This window comes from Schistocerca nitens, chromosome 4, assembly GCF_023898315.1.
Source record: "Schistocerca nitens isolate TAMUIC-IGC-003100 chromosome 4, iqSchNite1.1, whole genome shotgun sequence".
In the NCBI taxonomy this organism is placed as follows: domain Eukaryota; kingdom Metazoa; phylum Arthropoda; class Insecta; order Orthoptera; family Acrididae; genus Schistocerca; species Schistocerca nitens.
This window is the reverse complement of record NC_064617.1, coordinates 639184690-639192690: the sequence shown is the minus strand read 5'-3', so window position 1 is coordinate 639192690 and position 8001 is coordinate 639184690. Positions and strand designations below refer to the sequence as shown.

General features: G+C 43.4%; 1 protein-coding gene across 1 annotated transcript in view; it reads left to right on the top strand.

Moving 5' to 3' along the window:
- Positions 1-485: 485 nt before the first annotated feature.
- The window catches only part of LOC126252095 (nuclear hormone receptor HR96-like), a 128416-nt gene continuing 120900 nt past the window's right edge, over positions 486-8001 (top strand). Inside the window, exon 1 of the mRNA XM_049952955.1 lies at positions 486-568. The gene's annotated coding sequence lies outside the window, so the exon portion shown is untranslated. The remainder of the gene's footprint in view (positions 569-8001) is intronic.

Here is an 8001-nt window from a genome sequence, read left to right as displayed (position 1 = left end):
GTGTGTGTGAGAGAGTGTTGTCAATAGCGTAAGTTAGTTTAAGTTAGATTAAGAAGTGTGTAGGCTTAGGGACCGATGACCTCAGAGTTTGGTTCCATAAGACCTTACCACAAATTTCCAATTTTACTAAATGTCGTTTATTATTCGTCACTTAAAAATTAAATTGTTCAAAGAAAATTCTTTCTCAGTTTAAAATTTAGTTAGGCGGTGATGACGGTGGGAGGAGAGGCGGGGTTAATAACTAATGGTCTCAGAAAGGATGAGAACCACTGGTTTAGAAAATAAAATGGTGGAACGTCTTCACGCGAATCGGACAGTATCCAGATAACTGTCGAGCTCAGCTGAGCTATAATCTGTATCCCCTATGTTGCCTCGGTCACAGAACTGCGGTTCGGCGTTTGTCAGCTGTCGGCTTCCCGATAACGGGGAATGAAACCCGACGCATGCGCACCACGACCCTGTTGGCAGTAGCACAGCAGTTGGGCGAGGAACACTGTGTGCCGTGTAGCGTCGCGTCGTGGAGTGGAAGCGGCCGCACGGACCAGACCGGCGAGTTACGTATACACAGGTATGTCGCCACTGTTTTTGCCTTAATGTCCACCGCCAACTCTCGTGAGGGCACCTCAGAAGCGCCTTATAGTGTACTGTGGCAAACGCCACAGCTACCCAACCAGACATTGGTCAGTTGTTGACTAAAATTCTAAGTAACCGTGTGTTTGACGCTTACGATGCTTTGAAGTACAATTTTGTAAGAACTGTATCTCTTCAGTGCGTACTATTCGCGACAGAGGGATATGACGGGGGAAAGTAGAATTCACGAATATAAATACTTCTACTCTCTGTTGGGTTTCCCGCTTTGACGAAGAGGTATATCTAGCACTGAACTCTTAGTCCGTGTAGTGTGCCAACTAATTTTGTGATTGTATGGCATATTTTGTGTTTATTGTCACACATTCTGATGATCGCGCCGCCACCCTCGTGTCTACACCCGTCAGCGTTTACTGTTGTTCATGTGGAATTGTACGAAAATTTTCGACGTGTTTGCGAATCGTATAACTGAAGCGGGACATGGATACCAGACTGGTACTCACGTATTCGGTTGTGGGAAAACGACTAAAGGCCACATCCAGTCTGGCCAGCACACCGACCGCCGTCGTTCATCCGCCGCTCGGATCGGATCCGGGGCCGGCACGCCTCCCCGAATCTTGGAAGTGGCGTGGTAACGTGCGCTGCCTTCTGGACAGCACACCCCTTTCTCGGGTTATCTTCACGAAATACGCTCTAGAGTTCATATCAGAGTTTGCAGGGACGTATTCAAGGCTGAAAATCAACTCTCACATTGAAGCTTGTTAACTGTAATGTAACTCCGTCTTCAGGCCACGAGTGGCCTACCGGGACCATCCGACCGCCGTGTCATCCTCAAAGGAGGATGCGTATAGGAGGGGCGAGGGGTCAGCACACCGCTCTCCCAGTCGTTATGGTGGTTTTCTTTGATCGGAGCGCTGTTATGTCGTGTAGCTCCTCAATTGGCATCACGAGGCTGAGTGCATCCCGAAAAATGACAACAGCGCATGGCGGCCTGGTTGGCCACCCATTCAAGTGCCGACCACGCCCGACAGCGCTTAACTTCGGTGATCTCACGGGAACCGGTGTAGCCACTGAGGCAAGGCCGTTGCCAACTCTAATGTAAGATATGGCAAAAATTTTTGAACAGGATACCATAACGCTTTCCATTGCGTTCAGTAGTAAAGGTATAATAATTGTACCTCATTAAAGTTATACCAGATTTTTTGAGCCTACCAAAAAATTCTCTCTGCGTTGCGGACTGAGTTATCTTTCCTTTCAATTTTATATCCTTTTATAATCTTTTCTGGGGACCAAAATAAGGTGGAAAAAAATTGTAGTAAATACATCGAAATGAGAAATGTATCATCAGTTTCTGCCCGCATCTCGTGGTCGTGCGGTAGCGTTCTCGCTTCCTACGCCCGGGTTCCCGGGTTCGATTCCCGGCGGGGTCAGGGATTTTCTCTGCCTCGTGATGACTGGGTGTTGTGTGATGTCCTTAGGTTAGTTATGTTTAAGTAGTTCTAAGTTCTAGGGGACTGATGACCATAAATGTTAAGTCCCATAGTGCTCAGAGCCATTTGAACCATCATCAGTTTCTAACACAAGGAATTAATTAGGAATGGACTCATTTCACCCACCAATTCTAAGAGCGAATGCTGAGGTACAAAACAAGACCAATTAAATTCAAACGGTCGATCATCGCTGAGCAACGCTAAAAAATTTATAATCCTGGGAAAGCTCCAACACAAGCCGCCACTACAGCGTACTGTTTTATTGCCTTAGACGAACCCAGCCGGTTTCTCACGAATTCTTTTAGCTCGAGCGCTTATCAGCGCCGATAACTAGACTCATTCTGTGTGGCCGAGATACCAACGTTATCGTTAGATGTGTGGAGATGGAAAGATTGCTTAGTAACCGGGCAAAATTTGATGAAGTGCTTTCACCTCAGAAGCAGCATTAAATTGATGTCTCAAGCGCTGCGACGAGTCCTCGGACTGAATATGTCACCTTCCGATACCGAGGCCTCACAAAAGCTTTAAGGGGACCACACCGTGGTTCAGGTCGAAAAAAATCGATTTTAGATTTTCATAATATTTCGATAGATTAAGGTTTTGTTTAAGTGCTCTGAAAGGGATTTTGCTGAAAAAAATTTTTTCGAACATTTAAAGAGCATTTTCCTACCACGTGTGTTTATGTGCCATGCCCACTTTTCTGTCACCCACTTTTCTGCATATATTTTAGATCTATATATCCCCTACATTGCACGTTAGGGATTTTTTTTTTACTCCCGAGTGTGTTGGCTATTCTTGGAATGCAACGGTCGGTATTCTTTTGTTTCTGCTGTTTGTAAACAGCACGCTTTCAAACACGCGGTTAGTTTTGTTCAAGTGTGTTTGCGAGTAGTTGTTATACTTACCTTCGCAGTGCTTGTTTACAAATGTAGTCACCTCTTTCACAGCTATTTATATAGAAGCTCCTGCAAGTAAGCCTATGCCTAACGTCCTCTACTGATGATAAGCCATGTCATGGATTGTGTCCATCAGGTGCAAATACAATAGGGCTCAGGCAACTGGAGCATCTTAATCTCACCAGCATTCTCTTCCTGCTGTTGTTATTACAGCAATTAAACCTATTTTCAGAGACTTAGCTCATCCCGACCTTCTAAGGAAATGTCTGCATGGGCAGAAACAGAAACGAAATGAATGTTTCAACAGCATAATTTGGAACCGCCTTCCTAAAACTGCATTTGTAGGCATGCATACAATGAAACTAGGAGTTCATGGTGCTGTTATTACATTCAATTGTGGTAATATTGGAAAGTGTTGGGTACTAAAAAGGCTGGGAATTAATCCTGGTGAAAATATGATCACTGGGCTGCAACATTGCGATAAAATGAGGATAGCCAATGCAGATAGGTCTGCAGCAAGTATGGCCAAGAAAGCAAGACAAACATCCAGGAAGGTGAAAAAGAAGCTGCAAAACCTGCTAGAGGCCAAAGAAGGGCCATTATATGTAGCAGGACAGTTTTAATTAACTGTAAGTAACAAATTTCAAAAGTTTTTTCTTTAAAGTCAATTTCCCGCAAACTAAAATTTTCAGTACATATGCACCATTACATCAGAAACTATCATGGGTAAATGAATGAAATTTTCAGAGACTCTGCATAACATAAAAAGCCACCTCTGGTACTACATTCATAAATATTCCCCCATTAGGAACTACACAAAAAATATTTTCTGCAGAAAAACTTAATATTTTTTGTTAATAAATTTAAAACAGTTTTTCTTAAAAACTATAAAATGGATAAAGTAAGTTTTAGAACAGTTGACTCTATTAGCATCATGTAACATACAGTAAAAATATTAAGGTTCTGCATGAAATAGTTTTTTTCAGAAATGGGTGAAATACTTGCCTAAATTAACATGGGTTAGATAGGCAGGGTGGTGGTCCCCTTCAGAACTACCGAACCGCAGACGAGGCGCGGCTATATGAGAAGGTCCACTGAGAGAATGTGGACTGTGATTTCGGTGGGGGTCCGGGCACTATTAGCCTCGTACTGCCGTGCTCGTGCCACTGTTTGTCTTCCGGCAGAATATTGTTTTCCACTCTGTGCCATTAACAATCGTTAAAATGTAAAGAGACAGTGTGATGCCACACCTGCAGGTTTCATTGTAGACGTTACACAAGTCGGTAGATGTCTCATCAGATATTCCATTCCCACCCTGAATGATATACCACGATACATCAGTGGCATTCGCTGAAAACAACCACAGTTGTGCTAAAGGACAACGATAAAATGAAAAATATCTATGGTGAAATCGACGATGAAATAAAATAGCCTCCTTCGGAGTTCTCAAAGCTTGATGTTACCCGGAGATTACAAAGCGTGTTGTGGCAATAGTCGCCTTCCATGTGTTGAGGACAGAGATGCCTTTTTCGGTACTGATACATTGCCACTAGACCTAGCAACCTGCTACTGTGGTCGAGACACGGGAGTCGTATTCAGGAAACAATATCATACGCACTGCAATGGCCTATAACTTATGTAGTTCTAAGTAATTAATTCAAAACAGTATCCTATGCACTGTTGAAATATAGGGTGTTTAAAAAAGAATATACGTATTTCGAAAGCATATACCTATTAAACTATGAATCTTGGGGCACATACATACCAATCTCTCAAGTTGAGATTACAGGTCTTCAACATGTCCTCCACCAGCGACACGAACAATATCACATCGATACTCGTATTCCTCCCATACTCGGATAAGCATGTCCATCGTCACTGATGCTATGAGAGTACGGATCCGATTTTTCAAATGGTTCAAATATCTCTGAGCACTATGTGACTTAACATCTGAGGTCATCGGAACTACTTAAACCTAACTAACCTATGGACATCACACACATCCATGCCCGAGGCAGGATTCGAACCTGTGACCGTAGCAGTCGCTCGATTCCACACTGAAGCGCCTAGAACCGCTCGGCCACAGCGGAAGGCTCGGATTTTTCAACTCTTCTAGGTTCTGTGGTAGTGTTGATGCATAAACGTTGTCCTTAATGAAATCCCAAAGCGAGAAGTCACAGGACTTCATATCCGGTGACAGTGAAGGCCAGACGAGAAAAGTCCGCATCTCGTGGTCGTGCGGTAGCGTTCTCGCTTCCCACGCCCGGGTTCCCGGGTTCGATTCCCGGCGGGGTCAGGGATTTTCTCTGCCTCGTGATGACTGGGTGTTGTGTGATGTCCTTAGGTTAGTTAGGTTTAAGTAGTTCTAAGTTCTATGGGACTGATGACCATAGCTGTTCAGTCCCATAGTGCTCAGAGCCATTTGAACCATTTTAGAAGAGCTAAGACGCCGGCTGTTTGCTCGGTTAGGTTTCATTCATATGTTCACACACTCGGCGACTCCAGCGACTCGTTCAGCCTCGGAAACAACCAATTTCGTAACATAGCAAGACGCTGCTGACTGTTAGCCTGTTTCCATCACAGAAGAAAGGGCCACAAACAGGTGAGTGGGATATCGCACCCAACTCATTGACTTTGGTGAATCTCGTACATATTCATAGTGTGCATGTGCGTTCTGTAGGTCTCAAATTTTAACATTGTGTTTGTTTATTTTCCCACTAAGGTGGAAAGTCGCTTCATCGCTGAACATATTGCGTTGTTAAAAGGTGTTGTCATTGTCAGTAACATTCTGAAGCTCGTCAGAAAATGCCACACGTTTGTATTTGTCGTCAAGACGTAGAGTCTGTAACAGCTGTACCTTGTACGGCTTCGTAACCAACCGACGCCTCAAAACACGACTGTTGTTGTTGTTGTACACAGTTGTAACTCCCGACTACCACGACGAGTTGATTTTGTAGCAGTGCGTTGGAAAGAGATTTGAATTCTTGCGATATTTTCGTCGGAAGAAAGAGGACGGCCAGCAATCTTTCCTTTAAATACACATCCCGTGTCTACAAACTGTCCATCCATTCGGAGGATCAGTTTGGTACCTCAAACTGAAGATCTTTGTACTCTATTCGTGGCATTACATTTCGAAATCTCGAGAATACAAAATTATTTCTCATGCGGAGCACTCATTTTGCAGCATATGACGATAATCAAGCAAACAGAAGACAACCGCCATCTAGCGGTAGTCAATATAAACTAGACAACATATTCGTTACTCTAATAACCGAGACGCAGCGTAGCTATGGGCAGTTTTGACAACATAATACTTTGTAATACGTATATTCCTTCTGAAACGCCTTGTGCTTCACCAGAATGGCAAAGGGCTTCAGTGACGCCGAAAACAATGTTCCTACCATTTGTATGAGGGGAATGGAGTATGTCATGGTGGTGGTTTGCAGTACAGCACGAGGATTAGAAGTAGTGGTCTAAGAGATGTTTCACTTGAATCTGGCATACAAGGACCATCTCGCATTTTTATCAGAATTTTAGTCGCAGACAATATCTAAGTTCTGAAAGGAATCAATCACGATTCCCAGTCTAAAATCAGGAAAGTATCGCACCAAATAATTATCACAGTGTTGCACTCATTAGTTACCTGAGAAGACCTGAGAAGGAATCATCAGCGACCAAGAACGCAAAACGCTTCTGTGTCGCCCGCAGTGTAGTTTCGGTAGGTTCACCCCATCGTCCATAACCTGACTCCCCAGAAACCAGTAAGCCGGTTTGCGCATGCAGTCAGCTTTCCCAAGGAAAAGATCTCGCGATACAATTCTGAAGAAAATTTTGCGCTTATATTTGGCAGTTCGCTCTTAGACCAGCGTTCTCACATAAACGCTATTCTCACTGTAGTTCTTTGTTATCATTGTTGTAATAGCTATTAATTACATATTTATTACATATTTGTTTTTATGTACTTATTCATTTGCTGTTTTCTTTTAATCTGTACCTAGATTCTAAAACAAATCCTATGTTGCACTTAAAACTGTATCCACAAAAAATTTAAAATGTAGAAGTGTATTCCAACATTATGCTATTTTACGAAGAAAAAAAAAGAGGAGGAGATAGGGTGAATTGAAAGAGAGGTAAAAAGAGAAGAAGAGTAATTGCTTGTACTTAACAATATAACTCCATGGCCATGAAACTTGTTGTCTACAGGGTCGATTTTACGACATCTTTCTCATATCTAATCTTGCTACCACAGCTCGACAGCCGCAGCTGACGTCAGGTAGAATTGCGAGTGGATGCCACAGATTGAAATTGTGCGTTTAATGTTTCAATTTTAATGGTGCACGTCAAATTTTTAATAAATACAAAAATTAGACAGAGATACAACACTCTTAGTTTAAAAAAAAAATCGGTAAACTAAGCTGGTCTCATCTTCATGATAAACTCACTCAGGACTTGAAGGATATCTCTACGCTCTGAAAGCTTAAGTGCTTGACCGATTTGTTGATTTACGTGGTCTTTATTGATGACTGGACTACAGCTGTACTATATATATAGTTTTCCACGATCATTCTGTCGACAGTGAAGGCATTAGATTGGCCCCAAAGGGCTTTACATCATGCACTACAGCAGCCTCCATGCAGAGACCGAGAAGCCAGACCCGCCGCTCTGTAGATTGTCGTTGTTTGCACTCCGTCTTCAGGCCACAAGTGGCCCATCAGGACCATCCGACCGCCGTATCATCCTCAGTTGAGGATGTGGAGAGGAGGGGCGTGTGGTCAGCACACCGCTCTCCCGGTCGTTATGATGGTTTTCTTTGACCGGCGCCGCTACTGTTCGGTCGAGTAGCTCCTCAATTGGCATCACGAGGCTGAGTGGACCCCGAATTGTCGTTGTTTGACATGCATATTATTTTCGATCGATCCTGGAGTCGCAGAGTTAGGCCTGGTACCTCTACCATCACAAGATCGTATGTTGCTAAACTACAAAAGACTACATGGAGATTTTGGGGTCCGAGTAAAGGATCTGGAGGT